Genomic DNA, 16,938 nt, shown 5'->3' with positions numbered 1-16,938 from the left:
ATTACTCAGACAGAAAGAATTTTAAAAAATGGAAATATCGTGGAGGATGACAACCTGGTTTGTATGACTCCTTAATGCTGTGAATATCAGGACTAAATCATGCGGTCAATTGATCAAGACAAGGCATGATTAGTTGTCGTGGCCGAGTGGTTAAGGCGATGGACTTGAAATCCATTGGGGTCTCCCCGCGTAGGTTCAAATCCTGCCGACAACGTAAGTTTTGCGGGACAGAAAGACCTTAGTCAGTGACTATTTTGGTGGACTGGCATTACTCAGTCAGGAAGTATTTTTGAAAATGGAAATATTTTGTAGGATGACAACCTGGTTTCTATGACTCCTTAATGCTGTGAATATCAGGATTAAACCATGTGGTCAGTTGATCAGGACTGAGCATAACTAGTTGTCGTGGCCAAGTGGTTTAGGTGATGGATTTGAAATCCATTAGGGTCTCCCTGCGCAGGTTCCAATAGGAAAACGTAGTATTTGAGCAAAAAAAGACCTTAGTCACTAAGGTTAAAGTACCAATGATTGTCACACACACACTAGGTTTGGCGAAATTATTCTCTGCATTTGACCCATTACCCTAGATCACACCCTGGGAGGTGAGGGGAGCAGTGGGCAGAGGCGGTGGCCGCGCCCGGGAATCAAATTTGGTGATTTAACCCCCAATTCCAACCCTTGATGCTGAAGAAACTACTAAAAACTATGAGCAGCACCTGTTTTCTACCTTTTGAACCTTGTGGCTTATAAAACGGTATGGCTAATTTATTGATTTTTCTTTATTGATGCACATAATGCAATATTTAAAAAAAACTACCAAGCAAACACACTAATAAGGTGTGTTATTCTTTGTACTCTGGCTCTATCTTTTGGACGACTTTGCTCTTAAGTCCTTAAAATAAGGTATTTATCTTGGGGTAACTTTCCTGGAAACAGGTTTGATAGATTGGGGGACAGGCATTACTCAGTCGGTAAGGATTTAAAAAATGGAAATACCGTGTAGGATGACAACCTGGTTTGTATGACTCCGTAATGCTGTGAATATCAGGACTAAACCATACGGTCAATTGATCAGGACATGACATGATTAGTTGTCGTGGCCGAGTGGTTAAGGGGATGGACGTGAAAACCATTGGGGTCTCCCCGCATAGGTTCAAATCCTGCTGACAATGTAGATTTTGAGGGACACACAGACACAACCGTCTATGGACCTCAACCCAATTAACAATTTGAACATGAGACAGGCCAATCACTTAAGGCGCTGGAGCTGACATCCTTTGATGTCTCCTTGCGCAGGTACAACAGGACAATTTAGGATTTGAGCGACAAAAAGAACTTAGTCAATAACTACTAACAGCTATTAGCCGCTATCTTTTTTCTACGTTTTGAACCTTGCGGCTTATAAAACAGCGTGGCTAATTTATAGATTTTTCTTTGTTGATGCCCATAATGCAATATTTAAAACAAAAACTAAGAAGAAAACACTTTGATAAGGTGTGTTTTTGTTTGTACTCTGGCTCTGTCTTTTGGACGACTATGCTCTTAAGTCCTTAAAATAAGGTATTTATCTTGGGGTAACTTTCTTGGAAACCATTTTCACAGATTGGGGGACAGGCATTACTCAGTCAGTAAGGATTTAAAAAAATGGAAATATCGCGTAAGATGACAACCTGGTTTGTATGACTCCTTAATGCTGTGAATATCAGGACTAAACCATGCGGTCAATTGATCAGGATATAGTCTAATTAGTTGTCGTGCCCGAGTGGTTAAGGCGATGGACTAGAAATCCTTTGGGGTCTCCCCGCGTAGGTTTAAATCCTGCCGACAACGTAGGTTTTGAGGGACACATAGTCGTCAGTCAGTAACACTTTGTTTTGCAGTAACTTTCTTGGAAAACATTTTTGATGGATTGGTGGACAGGCATTATTCTGTCAGTGGGGATTAGAAAAAAAGGAAATATCTTGTAGGATGATATCCTGTTTTTTGTGACTCCTTAATGCTATGAATATCAGGACTAAACCATGCAGTCAATTGATCACAACATAACATTAGTTGTCGTGGCCGAGTGGTTAAGGCGATGGACTAGAAATCCATTGGGGTCTCCCCGCGTAGGTTCAAATCCTGCCGATAACGTACGTTTTGAGGGACAGAAAGACCTTAGTCAGTAACTTCATCACATGACTACTTTCTTGGACATCATTTTGGTGGACTGGCATTACTCAGTCAGGAAGTACTTTTAAAAAGGGAAATATTTTGTAGGATGACAACCTGGTTTCTATGACTCCTTAATGCTGTGAATATCAGGATTAAACCATGTGCTCAGTTGATCAGGACCGAGCCTAACTAGTTGTCGTGGCCAAGTGGTTAAGGTGATGGATTTGAAATCCATTAGAGTCTCCCTGCGCAGGTTCCAATAGGAAAACGTAGTATTTGAGCAAAAAAAGACCTTAGTCACTAAGGTTAAAGTACCAATGATTGTCACACACTAGGTTTGGCGAAATTATTCTCTGCATTTGACCCATTACCCTAGATCACTCCCTGGGAGGTGAGGGGAGCAGTGGGCAGAGGCGGTGGCTGCGCCCGGGAATCAGATTTGGTGATTTAACCCCCAATTCCAACCCTTGATGCTGAAGGAACTACTAAAAACTATGAGCAGCACCTGTTTTCTACATTTTGAACCTTGTGGCTTATAAAACGGTATGGCTAATTTATTGATTTTTCTTTGCTGATGCACATAATGCAATATTTAAAAAAAACTACCAAGCAAACACACTAATAAGGTGTGTTATTTTTTGTACTCTGGCTCTATCTTTTGGACGAGTTTGCTCTTAAGTCCTTAAAATAAAGTATTTATCTTGGGGTAACTTTCCTGGAAACAGGTTTGATAGATTGGGGGACAGGCATTACTCAGTCAGTAAGGATTTAAAAAAATGGAAATATCGTGGAGGATGACAACCTGGTTTGTATGACTCCTTAATGCTGTGAATATCAGGACTAAACCATGCGGTCAATTGATCAGGACATTACATGATTAGTTGTCATGGCCGAGTGGTTAAGGCGATGGACTAGAAATCCATTGGGGTCTCCCCGCGTAGGTTCAAATCCTGCTGACAACGCAGATTTTGAGGGACACACAGACACAACCGTCTATGGACCTCAACCCAATTAACAATTTGCACATGAGACAGGCCAAGCAGTTAAGGCGATGGAGCTGACATCCTTTGATGTCTCCTTGCGCAGGTACAACAGGACAACTTAGGATTTGAGCGACAAAAAGACCTTAGTCAATAACTACTAACAGCTATTAGGCGCTATCTTTTTTCTACGTTTTGAACCTTACGGCTTATAAAACGGTGTGTATAATTTATTGTTTTTTATTGCTGATGGACATAATGCAATATTTTTTAAAAACTAACAAGCAAACACACTGATAAGGTATGTTATTGTTTGTACTCTGGTTCTATCTTTTGGATGAGTTCGCTCTTAAGTCCTTAAAATAAGGTATTTATCTTGGGGTAACTTTCCTGGAAACAGGTTTGATAGATTGGTGGACAGGCATTAATTACTCAGTCAGTAAGGATTTAAAAAAATGGAAATATCGTGGAGGATGACCACCTGGTTTGTATGACTCCTTAATGCTGTGAATATCAGGACTAAACCATACGGTCAAATGATCAGGACTTAACATGATTAGTTGTCGTGGCCGAGAGGTAAAGGCGATGGACTAGAAATCCATTGGGGTCTCCCCGCGTAGGTTCAAATCTTGCCGACAACGTAAGTTTTGAGGGACAGAAAGACCTTAGTCGGTAACTTCATCACATGACTACTTTCTTGGACATCATTTTGGTGGACTGGGATTACTCAGTCAGGAAGGATTTTTAAAAAGGGAAATATTTTGTAGGATGACAACCTGGTTTCTATGACTCCTTAATGGTGTAAATATCAGGATTAAACCATGCAGTCAGTTGATCAAGACTGAGCATAATTAGTTGGTGATGGATTTGAAATCCATTAGGGTCTCCCTGCGCAGGTTCCAATATGAAAACGTAGGATTTGAGCGACAAAAAGACCTTAGTCAATAAAGTTAAAGTACCAATGATTGTCACACACACACTAGGTTTGGCGAAATTATTCCCTGCATTTGACCTATCATTCTTGATCACCCCCTGGAAGGCGAGGGGAGCAGTGGGCAGCAGCAGTGGCCGCGCCTGGGAATCAAATTTGGTGATTTAACCCCCAATTCCAACCCTTGATGTTGATGTGACTACTAAAAACTATGAGCCATTACCTTTTTTCTACATTTTGAACCTTGTGGCTTATAAAACGGTGTGGCTAATTTATTGATTTTTCTTTGCTGATGGCCATAATGCAATTTTTAAAACAAAAACTACCAAGCAAACACTTGAATAAGGTGTGTTATTGTTTGTACTCTGGCTCTATCTTTTGGACAAGTTAAATTAAGGTATTTATCTTGGGGTAATTTTCTTGAAAACCATTTTGATAGATTGGTGGACAAGCATTACTCAGTCAGTAAGGATTTAAAAAAATGGAAATACCGTGTAGGATGACAACCTGGTTTGTATGACTCCTTAATGCTGTGAACATCAGGACTAAACCATGCGGTCAATTGATCAGGACATAACATGATTAGTTGTCGTGGCCGAGTGGTAAAGGCGATGGACTAGAAATCCATTGGGGTCTCCCCGCGTAGGTTCAAATCCTGCCGACAACGTAGGTTTTGAGGGACACACAGACACAACCGTCTATGGACCTCAACCCAGCTAACAATTTGCACATGAGACAGGCCAAGCAGTTAAGGCGATGGAACTGACATCCTTTGGGGTCTCCCTGGGCAGGTACAACAGGACAACGTAGGATTTGAGCGACAGAAAGATCTTAGTCAATAACTACTAAAAGCTATTAGCCGCTACCTTTTTTCTACGTTTTGAACCTTGCGGCTTATAAAACGGCGTGGCTAATTTATAGATTTTTCTTTGGTGATGCCCATAATGCAATATTTAAAACAAAAACTGAGAAGAAAACACTTTGATAAGGTGTGTTTTTGTTTGTACTATGGCTCTGTCTTTTGGACGACTTTGCTCTTAAGTCCTTAAAATAAGGTATTTATCTTGGGGTAACTTTCTTGGAAACCAGTTTCATAGATTGGGGGACAGGCATTACTCAGTCAGTAAGGATTTAAAAAATGGAAATATCGTGTAGGATGACAACCTGGTTTGTATGACTCCTTAATGCTGTGAATATCAGGACCAAACCATACGGTCAAATGATCAGGATATAACAAGTTTAGTTGTCGTGGCCGAGTGGTTAAGGCGATGGGCTAGAAATCCATTGGGCTCTCCCCGAGTAGGTTCAAATCCTGCCGACAACGTAAGTTTTGAGGGACAGTTGATCAGGACTGAGCATAATTTATTGATTTTTCTTTGCTGATGGCCAAAATGCAATTTTTAAAACAAAAACTAACAAGCAAACACTTTAATAAGGTGTGTTATTGTTTGTACTTTGGCTCTATCTTTTGGACAAATTCGCTCTTAAGTCCTTAAATTAAGGTATTTATCTTGGGGGAACTTTCCTGGAAAAAGGTTTGATAGATTGGTGGACAGGCATTACTCAGTCAGTAAGAATTTAAAAAATGGAAATGCTGTTTAGGATGACAACCTGGTTTGTATGACTCCTTAATGCTGTGAATATCAGGACTAAATCATGCGGTCAATTGATCAAGCCAAGGCATGATTAGTTGTCGTGGCCGAGTGGTTAAGGCGATGGACTTGAAATCCATTGGGGTCTCCCCGCGTAGGTTCAAATCCTGCCGACAACGTAAGTTTTGAGGGACAGAAAGACCTTAGTCAGTGACTTCAATCATATGACTATTTTGGTGGACAGGCATTACTCAGTCAGGAAGTATTTTTAAAAATGGAAATATTTTGTAGGATGACAACCTGGTTTCTATGACTCCTTAATGCTGATATAACTAATAAAAACTATGAGCCGCTTTTTATCTTGGGGTAACTTTCCTGGAAACAGGTTTGATAGATTGGTGGACAGGCATTACTCAGTCAGTAAGGATTTAAAAAAATGGAAATACCGTGTTGAATGAAAACCTGGTTTGTATGACTCCTTAATGCTGTGAATATCAGGACTAAACCATGTGGTCAGTTGATCAGGACTGAGCCTAACTAGTTGTCGTGGCCAAGTGGTTAAGGTGATGGATTTGAAATCCATTAGGGTCTCCCTGCGCAGGTTCCAATAGGAAAACGTAGGATTTGAGCAAAAAAAGACCTTAGTCAATAAGGTTAAAGTACCAATGATTGTCACACACACACTAGGTTTGGCGAAATTATTCTCTGCATTTGACCCATTACCCTTGATCACACCCTGGGAGGTGAGGGGAGCAGTGGGCAGCAGCAGTGGCCGCGCCCGGGAATCAAATTTGGTGATTTAACCCCCAATTCCAACCCTTGATGCTGAAGTAACTACTAAAAACTATGAGCAGCACCTGTTTTCTACATTTTGAACCTTGTGGCTTATAAAACGGTATGGCTAATTTATTGATTTTTCTTTGCTGATGGCCATAATGCAATATTTAAAAAAAACGAACAAGCAAACACACTGATAATGTGTGTTATTGTTCGTACTCTGGCTCTATCTTTTGGACGAGTTCGCTCTTAAGTCCTTAAAATAAGGTATTTATCTTGGGGTAACTTTCCTGGAAACAGGTTTGATAGATTGGGGGACAGGCATTACTCAGTCAGTAAGGATTTAAAAAAATGGAAATACCGTGTAGGATGACAACCTGGTTTGTATGACTCCTTAATGCTGTGAATATCAGAACTAAACCATGTGGTCAATTGATCAGGATGTAGTCTAATTAGTTGTCGTGGCCGAGTGGTTAAGGCGACGGACTAGAAATCCATTGGGGTCTCCCCGTGTAGGTTCAAATCCTGCCGACAACGTAGGTTTTGAGGGACACACAGACACAACCGTCTATGGACCTCAACCCAGCTAACAATTTGCACATGAGACAGGCCAAGCAGTTAAGGCGATGGAGCTGATATCCATTGGGGTCTCCCTGCGCAGGTACAACAGGACAACGTAGGATTTGAGCGACAAAAAGAACTTAGTCAATAACTACTAAAAGCTATTAGCCGCTATCATTTTTCTACGTTTTGAACCTTGCGTCTTATAAAACGCTGTGGCTAATTTATTGATTTTTCCTTGCTGATGGACATAATGCAATATATTTTTTTAAATAACAAGCAAACACACTGATAAGGTGTGTTATTCTTTGTACTCTGTCTCTCTCTTTTGGACGAGTTCGCTCTTAAGTCCTTAAAATAAGGTATTTATCTTGGGGTAACTATCCTGGAAAAAGTTTTGATAGATTGGTGGACAGGCATTACTCAGTCAGTAAGGATTTAAAAAAAATGGAAATATCGTGGAGGATGACAACCTGGTTTGTATGACTCCTTAATGCTGTGAATATCAGGACTAAACCATGCGGTCAATTGATCAATATGTAACATGATTAGTTGTCGTGGCCGAGTGGTTAAGGCGATGGACTTGAAATCCATTGGGGTCTCCCCGCGTAGGTTCAAATCCTGCCGACAACGTAGGTTTTGAGGGACACACAGATACAACCGTCTATGGACCAAAACCCAGCTAACAATTTGCACATGAGACAGGCCAAGCAGTTAAGGCGATGGAGCTTACATCCTTAGGGTCTCCCTGCGCAGGTACAACAGGACAACGTAGGATTTAAGCGACAGAAAGATCTTAGTCAATAACTACTAAAAGCTATTAGCCGCTACCTTTTTTCTACGTTTTGAACCTTGCGGCTTCTAAAACGGCGTGGCTAATTTATTGATTTTTCTTTGGTGATGCCCACAATGCAATATTTAAAACAAAAACTGAGAAGAAAACCCTTTGATAAGGTGTGTTTTTGTTTGTACTATGGCTCTGTCTTTTGGACGACTTTGCTCTTAAGTCCTTAAAATAAAGTATTTATCTTGGGGTAACTTTCTTGGAAACCAGTTTCATAGATTGGGGGACAGGCATTACTCAGTCAGTAAGGATTTAAAAAATGGAAATATCGTGTAGGATGACAACCTGGTTTGTATGACTCCTTAATGCTGTGAATATCAGGACTAAACCATACGGTCAAATGATCAGGATATAACAAGATTAGTTGTCGTGGCCGAGCGGTTAAGGCGATAGACTAGAAATCCATTGGGCTCTCCCCGCGTAGGTTCAAATCCTGCCGACAACGTAAGTTTTGAGGGACAGAAAGACCTTAGTCGGTAACTTCATCACATGACTACTTTCTTGGACATCATTTTGGTGGACTGGCATTACTCAGTCAGGAAGGATTTTTAAAAAGGGAAATATTTTGGAGGATGACAACCTGGTTTCTATGACTCCTTAATGCTGTGAATATCAGGATTAAACCATGCAGTCAGTTGATCAGGACTGAGAATAATTTACTGATTTTTCTTTGCTGATGGCCATAATGCAATTTTTAAAACAAAAACTAACAAGCAAACACTTTAATAAGGTGTGTTATTGTTTGTACTTTGGCTCTATCTTTTGGACAAGTTCGCTCTTAAGTCCTTAAATTAAGGTATTTATCTTGGGGTAACTTTCCTGGAAAAAGGTTTGATAGATTGGTGGACAGGCATTACTCAGTCAGTAAGGATTTAAAAAAATGGAAATACCGTGTTGAATGAAAACCTGGTTTGTATGACTCCTTAATGCTGTGAATATCAGGACTAAACCATGCGGTCAGTTGATCAGGACTGAGCTAACTAGTTGTCGTGGCCAAGTGGTTAAGGTGATGGATTTGAAATCCATTAGGGTCTCCCTGCGCAGGTTCCAATAGGAAAACGTAGGATTTGAGCAAAAAAAGACCTTAGTCACTAAGGTTAAAGTACCAATGATTGTCACACACACACTAGGTTTGGCGAAATTATTCTCTGCATTTGACCCATTACCCTTGATCACACCCTGGGAGGTGAGGGGAGCAGTGGGCAGCAGCAGTGGCCGCGCCCGGGAATCAAATTTGGTGATTTAACCCCCAATTCCAACCCTTGATGCTGAAGTAACTACTAAAAACTATGAGCAGCACCTGTTTTCTACATTTTGAACCTTGTGGCTTATAAAACGGTATGGCTAATTTATTTATTTTTCTTTGCTGATGGCCATAATGCAATATTTAAAAAAAACGAACAAGCAAACACACTGATAATGTGTGTTATTGTTTGTACTCTGGCTCTATCTTTTGGACGAGTTCGCTCTTAAGTCCTTAAAATAAGGTATTTATCTTGGGGTAACTTTCCTGGAAACAGGTTTGATAGATTGGGGGACAGGCATTACTCAGTCAGTAAGGATTTAAAAAAATGGAAATACCGTGTAGGATGACAACCTGGTTTGTATGACTCCTTAATGCTGTGAATATCAGAACTAAACCATGTTGTCAATTGATCAGGATGTAGTCTAATTAGTTGTCGTGGCCGAGTGGTTAAGGCGATGGACTGGAAATCCATTGGGGTCTCCCTGCGTAGGTTCAAATCCCGCCGACAACGTAGGTTTTGAGGGACACACAGACACAACCGTCTGTGGACCTCAACCCAGCTAACAATTTGCACATGAGACAGGCCAAGCAGTTAAGGCAATGGAGCTGATATCCATTGGGGTCTTCCTGCGCAGGTACAACAGGACAACTTAGGATTTGAGCGACAAAAAGACCTTAGTCAATAACTACTAAAAGCTATTAGCCGCTATCATTTTTCTACGTTTTGAACCTTGCGGCTTATAAAACGGTGTGGCTAATTTATTGTTTTTTCCTTGCTGATGGACATAATGCAATATTTTTTTTTAAATAACAAGCAAACACACTGATAAGGTGTGTTATTCTTTGTACTCTGCCTGTATGTTTTGGACATGTTCGCTCTTAAGTCCTTAAAATAAGGTATTTATCTTGGGGTAACATTCCTGGAAACAGGTTTGATAGATTGGTGGACAGGCATTACTCAGTCAGTAAGGATTTAAAAAAATGGAAATACCGTGTAGGATGACAACCTGGTTTGTATGACTCCTTAATGCTGTGAATATCAGGACTAAACCATGCGGTCAATTGATCAGAACACAACATGATTTGTTGTCGTGGCCGAGTGGTTAAGGCGATGGACTAGAAATCCATTGGGGTCTCCACGCGTAGGTTCAAATCCTGCCGCCAACGTGGGTTTTGAGGGACACACAGACACAACCGTCTATGGACCTCAACCCAGCTAATAATTTGCACATGAGACAGGCCAAGCAGTTAAGGCGATGGAGCTGACATCCTTTGATGTCTCCCTGCGCAGGTACAACAGGACAATGTAGGATTGGAGCGACAAAAATACCTTAGTCAATAACTGCTAACAGCTATTAGCCGCTATCTATTTTCTACAATTTGAACCTTGCGGCTTATAAAACGGTGTGGTTAATTTATTGTTTTTTTATTGCTGATGGACATAATGCACTATTTTTAAAAAACTAACAAGCAAACACACTGATAAGGTGCGTTACTGTTTGTACTCTGGCTCTATCTTTTGGACAAGTTCGCTCTTAAGTCCTTAAAATAAGGTATTTATCTATGGGTAACTTTCTTGGAAACCAGTTTCATAGATTGGTGGACAGGCATTACTCAGTCAGTAAGGATTTAAAAAAATGTAAATACAGTGTATGATGACAACCTGGTTTGTATGACTCCTTAATGCTGTGAATATCAGGACTAAACCATGCGGTCAATTGATCACAACGTAATATGGTTAGTTGTCGTGGCCGAGTGGTTAAGGCGATGGACTTGAATTCCATTGGGGTCTCCCCGCGTAGGTTCAAATCCTGCCGACAACGTAGGTTTTGAGGGACACATAGTCGTCAGTCAGTAACACTTTGACATGTGGTAACCTTATTGGAAATCGTTTTGTGGTTTGGTATTACTCAGTCAGTAAGGATTTAAAAAAAGGAAAATATTTTGGAGGATGACAATCTGGTTTCTAGGACTCTTTAACGGTGTAAATATTAGGACTAAACTGTCTATGGACGTCAACCCAGCTAACAATTTGCACATGTGACAGGCCAAGCAGTTAAGGCAATGGAGCTGATATCCTTTGGGGTCTCCCTGCGTAGGTACAACAGGACAACGTAGGATTTGAGCAACAAAAAGACCTTAGTCAATAGCTACTAAAAACTATGAGCCGCTACCTTTTTTGTACGTTTTGAACCTTGCGGCTTATGAAACGCTGTGGCTAATTTATTGATTTTTCTTTGCCGATGGACATAATGCAATATTTTTTTTTAAATAAAAAGCAAACACACTGATAAGGTGTGTTATTCTTTGTACTCTGTCTCTCTCTTTTGGACGAGTTTGTCCTTAAGTCCTTAAATCAAGGTATTTATCTTCGGGTAATTTTCTTGAAAACCATTTTGATAGATTGGTGGACAGGCATTACTCAGTCAGTAAGGATTTAAAAAAATGTAAATACAGTGTATGATGACAACCTGGTTTGTATGACTCCTTAATGCTGTGAATATCAGGACTAAACCATGCGGTCAATTGATCAGGTTATAGTCTAATTAGTTGTCGTGGCCGAGTGGTTAAGGCGATGGACTAGAAATCCATTGGGCTCTCCCCGCGTAGGTTCAAATCCTGTTGACAATGTAAGTGTTGAGGGACAGAAAGACCTTAGTCGGTAACTTCATCACATGACTACTTTCTTGGACATCATTTTGGTGGACTGGCATTATTACTCAGTCAGGAAGTATTTTTAAAAATAGAAATATTTTGTAGATGACAACCTGGTTCCTATGACTCCTTAATGCTGTGAATATCAGGACTAAACCATGCGGTCAATTGATCAGGTTATAGTCTAATTAGTTGTCGTGGCCGAGTGGTTAAGGCGATGGGCTAGAAATCCATTGGGCTCTCCCCGCGTAGGTTCAAATCCTGTTGACAATGTAAGTGTTGAGGGACAGAAAGACCTTAGTCGGTAACTTCATCACAGGACTACTTTCTTGGACATCATTTTGGTGGACTGGCATTATTACTCAGTCAGGAAGTATTTTTAAAAATAGAAATATTTTGTAGATGACAACCTGGTTCCTATGACTCCTTAATGCTGTGAATATCAGGATTAAACCATGCGGTCAGTTGATCAGGACTGAGCATAATTAGTTGTCGTGGCCAAGTGGTTAAGGTGATGGATTTGAAATCCATTAGAGTCTCCCTGCACGGGTTCCAATGGGAAAACGTAGGATTTGAGCGACAAAAAGACCTTAGTCAATAAAGTTAAAGTACCAATGATTGTCACACACACACTAGGTGTGGCAAAATTATTCTCTGCATTTGACCCATTACCCTTGATCACACCCTGGGAGGTGAGGGGAGCAGTGGGCAGAGGCGGTGGCCGCGCCCGGGAATCAAATTTGGTGATTTGACCCCCAATTACAACCTTTGATGCTGATGTAACTACTAAAAACTATGAGCCGCTACCTTTTTTCTACATTTTGAACCTTGCGGCTTATAAAACGGTGTGGCTAATTTATTGATTTTTCTTTGCTGATGCCCATAATGCAATATTTAAAACAAAAACTAACAAGAAAACACTTTGATAAGGTGTGTTTTTGTTTGTACTCTGGCTCTATCTTTTGGACGACTTTGCTCTTGAGTCCTTAAAATAAAGTATTTATCTTGAGGTAACTTTCTTGGAAACCAGTTATATAAATTGGGGGACAGGCATTATTCAGTCAGTAAGGATTAAAAAAAAAATGGAAATGCCGTGTAGGATGACAACCTGGTTTGTATGACTTCTTAATGCTGTGAATATCAGGACTAAATCATGCGGTCAATTGATCAAGGCAAAGCATTATTAGTTGTTGTGGCCGAGTGGTTAAGGCGATGGACTTGAAATCTATTGGGGTCTCCCCGCGCTGGTTCAAATCCTGCCAACAACGTAAGTGATGAGGGACAGAAAGACATTAGTCAGTGGCTTCAATCATATGACTATTTTGGTGGACTGGCATTACTCAGTCAGGAAGTGTTTTTGAAAATGGAAATATTTTGTAGGATGACAACCTGGTTTCTATGACTCCTCAATGCTGTGAATATCAAGATTAAACCATGTGGTCAGTTGATCAGGACTGGGCCTAACTTCTTGTCGTGGCCAAGTGGTTAAGGTGATGGATTTGAAATCCATTAGGGTCTCCCTGCGCAGGTTCCAATAGGAAAATGTAGGATTTGAGCAAAAAAAGACCTTAGTCACTAAGGTTAAAGTACCAATGATTGTCACACACACACTAGGTTTGGCGAAATTATTCTCTGCATTTGACCCATTACCCTAGATCACACCCTGGGAGGTGAGGGGAGCAGTGGGCAGCAGCGGTGGCCGCGCCCGGGAATCAAATTTGGTGATTTAACCCCCAATTCCAACCCTTAATGCTGATATAACTACTAAAAACTATGAGCCGCTTTTTATCTTGGGGTAACTTTCCTGGAAACAGGTTTGATAGATTGGTGGACAGGCATTACTCAGTCAGTAAGGATTTAAAAAAATGGAAATACCGTGTTGAATGAAAACCTGGTTTGTATGACTCCTTAATGCTGTGAATATCAGGACTATACCATGCGGTCAGTTGATCAGGACTGAGCATAATTAGTTGTCGTGGCCAAGTGGTTAAGGTGATGAATTTGAAATCCATTAGAGTCTCCCTGCGCAGGTTCCAATAGGAAATCGTAGGATTTGAGCAAAAAAAGACCTTATTCAATAAAGTTAAAGTACCAATGATTGTCACACACACACTAGGTTTGGCGAAATTATTCTCTGCATTTGACCCATTACCCTAGATCACACCCTGGGAGGTGAGGGGAGCAGTGGGCAGCAGCGGTGGCCGCGCCCAGGAATCAAATTTGGTGTTTAACCCCCAATTACAACCCTTGATGCTGATATAACTACTAAAAACTATGAGACGCTACCTTTTTTCTACATTTTGAACTTTGCGGCTTATAAAACGGTGTTGCTAATTTATTGATTTTTCTTTGCTGATGGCCATAATGCAATATTTTTTTAAAACTAACAAGCAAACACACTGATAAGGTGTGTTATTCTTTGTACTCTGGCTCTGTCTTTTGGACGAGTTCACTCTTAAGTCCTTAAAATAAGGTATTTATCTTGGGGTAACTTTCCTGGAAACAGGTTTGATAGATTGGGGGACAGGCATTACTCAGTCAGTAAGGATTTAAAATAATGGAAATACCGTGTAGGATGACAACCTGGTTTGTATGACTCCTTAATGCTGTGAATATCAGGACTAAACCATGCGGTCCATTGATCAGAACATAACATGATTAGTTGTTGTGGCCGAGTGGTTAAGGCGATGGACTAGAAATCCATTGGGGTCTCCCCGCGTAGGTTCAAATCCTGCCAACAACGTAAGTTTTGAGGGACAGAAAGACCTTAGTCAGTAACTTCATCACATACCTATTTTGGTGGACTGGCATTAATCAGTCAGGAAGTATTTTTAAAAATGGAAATATTTTGTAGCATGACAACCTGGTTTCTATGACTCCTTAATCCTGGATTAAACCATGCGGTCAGTTGATCAGGACTGAGCATAATTAGTTGTCGTGGCCAAGTGGTTAAGGTGATGGATTTGAAATCCATTAGGGTCTCCCTGCGCAGGTTCCAACAGGAGAACGTAGGATTTGAGCGACAAAAAGACCTTAGTCACTAAAGTTAAAGTACCAATGATTGTCACACACACACTAGGTTTGGCGAAATTATTCTTTGCATTTGACCCATTACCCTTGATCACCTCCTGGGAGGTGAGGGGAGCAGTGGGCAGCAGCAGTGGCCGCGCCCGGGAATAAAACATTTGGTGATTTAACCCCCAATTCCAACCCTTGATGCTGATATAACTACTAAAAACTATCAAACGCTACCTTTTTTCTACATTTTGAACTTTGCGGCTTATAAAACGGTGTTGCTAATTTTTTTATCTTTCTTTGCTGATGCCCATAATGCAATATTTAAAACAAAAACTAACAAGAAAACACTTTGATAAGGTGTGTTTTTGTTTGTACTCTGGCTCTATCTTTCGGACGACTTTGTTCTTAAGCCCTTAAATTAAGGTATTTATCTTGGGGTGACTTTCCTGGAAACAGATTTGATAGATTGGGGGACAGGCATTACTCAGTCAGTAAGAATTTTAAAAAATGGAAATATCGTGGAGGATGACAACCTGGTTTGTATGACTCCTTAATGCTGTGAATATCAGGACTAAACCATGCGGTCAATTGATCAAGACATAACATGATTAGTTGTCGTGGCCGAGTGGTTAAGGCGATGGACTTGAAATCCATTGGGGTCTCCCCGCGTAGGTTCAAATCCTGCCGACGACGTAGGTTTTGAGGGACACAGACACAACCGTCTATGGACCTCAACCCAGCTAATAATTTGCACATGAGACATGCCAAGCAGTTAAGGCGATGGAGCTGACATCCTTTGATGTCTCCTTGTGCAGGTACAACAGGACAAAGTAGGATTTGAGCGACAAAAGTACCTTAGTCAATAACTACTAACAGCTATTAGCCGCTATCTTTTTTGTACGTTTTGAACCTTGCGGCTTATAAAACGGTGTTGCTAATTTATTATTTTTTTATTGCTGATGGACATAATGCAATATTTTTTAAAAACTAACAAGCAAACACGCTGATAATGTGTGTTATTGTTTGTACTCTGGCTCTATCTTTTGGATGAGTTGGCTCTTAAGTCTTTAAAATAGAGTATTTATCTTGGGGTAACTTTCTTGGAAACCATTTTGACAGATTGGTGGACAAGCATTTCTCAGTCAGTAAGGATTTAAAAAAAAACGGAAATATCATGTAGGATGACAATCTGGTTTGTATGACTCCTTAATGCTGTGAATATAAGGACTAAACCCTGCGGTCAATTGATCAGGACTTGACATCATTAGTTGTCGTGGCCGAGTGTTTAAGGCGATGGACTTGAAATCCATTGGGGTCTCCCCGCGTAGGTTCAAATCCTGCCGACAACGTAGGTTTTGAGGGACACATAATCATCAGTCTTGCAGTAACTTTCTTGGAAACCATTTTAATGGATTACTGGACAGGCATTACTTAGTCAGTGAGGATAAAAAAAAAAGGGAAATATCTTGTAGGATGACAACCTGTTTTTTATGATTCCTTAACGCTGTGAATATCAGGACTCAACCATGCGGTCTATGGACCTCAACCCAGCTAGCAATTCATCACCATATAGCACGATTGTTGTTGTGGCCAAGTGGTTAAGGCAATGGACTAAAAATCCATTTGGGACTCTCCGCGCTAATACGAACCCTGTTGACATTGCACATCAGGGAATTGGCCTCTGAACCAATCTTGTTTCAGGATTGTCGTAGTGAAAAAGCCAAGCAGTTTTCTTTTTAACAATCAATAACATTGCTAATAGCATTTAACATCCAATGGATGACCACAAAGAAAACTGACCCATTGTAAGAAGCCCTCCCTTGAAGCAATCCTCCCTGAAATGAGGAAGAGCTTATTGGCAATGTGGAAAAACGAGAATGTGTCAGGAAGTACTCAGGTGTCAGAACCCACCCGGCGCTCCCATCGTTCACCGCCACAGTCGGTCACATGATACCCAGTGGCGGTGCAGAGACAGAAAAGGGTTAAACCAGCTGCACTGTTAATGTGACCGGTCGCTAACAATGTTGGTCGGACAAGTGGATTAAAGTCTGTTTTGGGGGACCGTCAAGGGGGGTGGTTTGGTCCTCAAACACACACTATTAGCATCAAACATTACATAAGCTATTTCTGCTGATTTCTACTTCTATTGACGTGCGGCCTCTTATACAACCTTTACTGTC

The 16,938-nt window shown here is 40.7% G+C and overlaps 1 protein-coding gene and 20 non-coding genes across 21 annotated transcripts in view; 20 read left to right on the top strand and 1 right to left on the bottom strand.

The window, feature by feature from the left end:
• Positions 1-16,938, bottom strand: part of fhdc1 (FH2 domain containing 1) — a 102,695-nt gene that overhangs the window by 45,630 nt on the left and 40,127 nt on the right. The gene's annotated exons all lie outside the window — the stretch shown is intronic.
• trnas-uga (transfer RNA serine (anticodon UGA)) lies at positions 133-214 on the top strand. The gene has a single exon. It is a non-coding gene; the product is annotated as a tRNA-Ser (tRNA).
• Positions 1,749-1,830, top strand: trnas-aga (transfer RNA serine (anticodon AGA)). Its single transcript has one exon. It is a non-coding gene; the product is annotated as a tRNA-Ser (tRNA).
• trnas-aga (transfer RNA serine (anticodon AGA)) lies at positions 2,052-2,133 on the top strand. The gene has a single exon. It is a non-coding gene; the product is annotated as a tRNA-Ser (tRNA).
• On the top strand, positions 3,035-3,116 carry trnas-aga (transfer RNA serine (anticodon AGA)). The gene has a single exon. It is a non-coding gene; the product is annotated as a tRNA-Ser (tRNA).
• On the top strand, positions 3,694-3,775 carry trnas-aga (transfer RNA serine (anticodon AGA)). Its single transcript has one exon. It is a non-coding gene; the product is annotated as a tRNA-Ser (tRNA).
• trnas-aga (transfer RNA serine (anticodon AGA)) lies at positions 4,651-4,732 on the top strand. The gene has a single exon. It is a non-coding gene; the product is annotated as a tRNA-Ser (tRNA).
• trnas-aga (transfer RNA serine (anticodon AGA)) lies at positions 5,308-5,389 on the top strand. Its single transcript has one exon. It is a non-coding gene; the product is annotated as a tRNA-Ser (tRNA).
• Positions 5,755-5,836, top strand: trnas-uga (transfer RNA serine (anticodon UGA)). The gene has a single exon. It is a non-coding gene; the product is annotated as a tRNA-Ser (tRNA).
• Positions 6,890-6,971, top strand: trnas-aga (transfer RNA serine (anticodon AGA)). Its single transcript has one exon. It is a non-coding gene; the product is annotated as a tRNA-Ser (tRNA).
• trnas-uga (transfer RNA serine (anticodon UGA)) lies at positions 7,547-7,628 on the top strand. The gene has a single exon. It is a non-coding gene; the product is annotated as a tRNA-Ser (tRNA).
• Positions 8,203-8,284, top strand: trnas-aga (transfer RNA serine (anticodon AGA)). The gene has a single exon. It is a non-coding gene; the product is annotated as a tRNA-Ser (tRNA).
• trnas-gga (transfer RNA serine (anticodon GGA)) lies at positions 9,515-9,596 on the top strand. Its single transcript has one exon. It is a non-coding gene; the product is annotated as a tRNA-Ser (tRNA).
• On the top strand, positions 10,171-10,252 carry trnas-aga (transfer RNA serine (anticodon AGA)). The gene has a single exon. It is a non-coding gene; the product is annotated as a tRNA-Ser (tRNA).
• On the top strand, positions 10,827-10,908 carry trnas-uga (transfer RNA serine (anticodon UGA)). Its single transcript has one exon. It is a non-coding gene; the product is annotated as a tRNA-Ser (tRNA).
• On the top strand, positions 11,635-11,716 carry trnas-aga (transfer RNA serine (anticodon AGA)). Its single transcript has one exon. It is a non-coding gene; the product is annotated as a tRNA-Ser (tRNA).
• trnas-aga (transfer RNA serine (anticodon AGA)) lies at positions 11,932-12,013 on the top strand. Its single transcript has one exon. It is a non-coding gene; the product is annotated as a tRNA-Ser (tRNA).
• On the top strand, positions 12,927-13,008 carry trnas-uga (transfer RNA serine (anticodon UGA)). The gene has a single exon. It is a non-coding gene; the product is annotated as a tRNA-Ser (tRNA).
• On the top strand, positions 14,402-14,483 carry trnas-aga (transfer RNA serine (anticodon AGA)). The gene has a single exon. It is a non-coding gene; the product is annotated as a tRNA-Ser (tRNA).
• trnas-uga (transfer RNA serine (anticodon UGA)) lies at positions 15,370-15,451 on the top strand. Its single transcript has one exon. It is a non-coding gene; the product is annotated as a tRNA-Ser (tRNA).
• On the top strand, positions 16,026-16,107 carry trnas-uga (transfer RNA serine (anticodon UGA)). Its single transcript has one exon. It is a non-coding gene; the product is annotated as a tRNA-Ser (tRNA).

This window comes from Nerophis ophidion, linkage group LG01, assembly GCF_033978795.1.
Source record: "Nerophis ophidion isolate RoL-2023_Sa linkage group LG01, RoL_Noph_v1.0, whole genome shotgun sequence".
Classification (NCBI taxonomy): Eukaryota; Metazoa; Chordata; class Actinopteri; order Syngnathiformes; family Syngnathidae; genus Nerophis; species Nerophis ophidion.
Note: the sequence above shows the minus strand (reverse complement) of the source record. Positions and strands in the feature narration are given on the sequence as shown.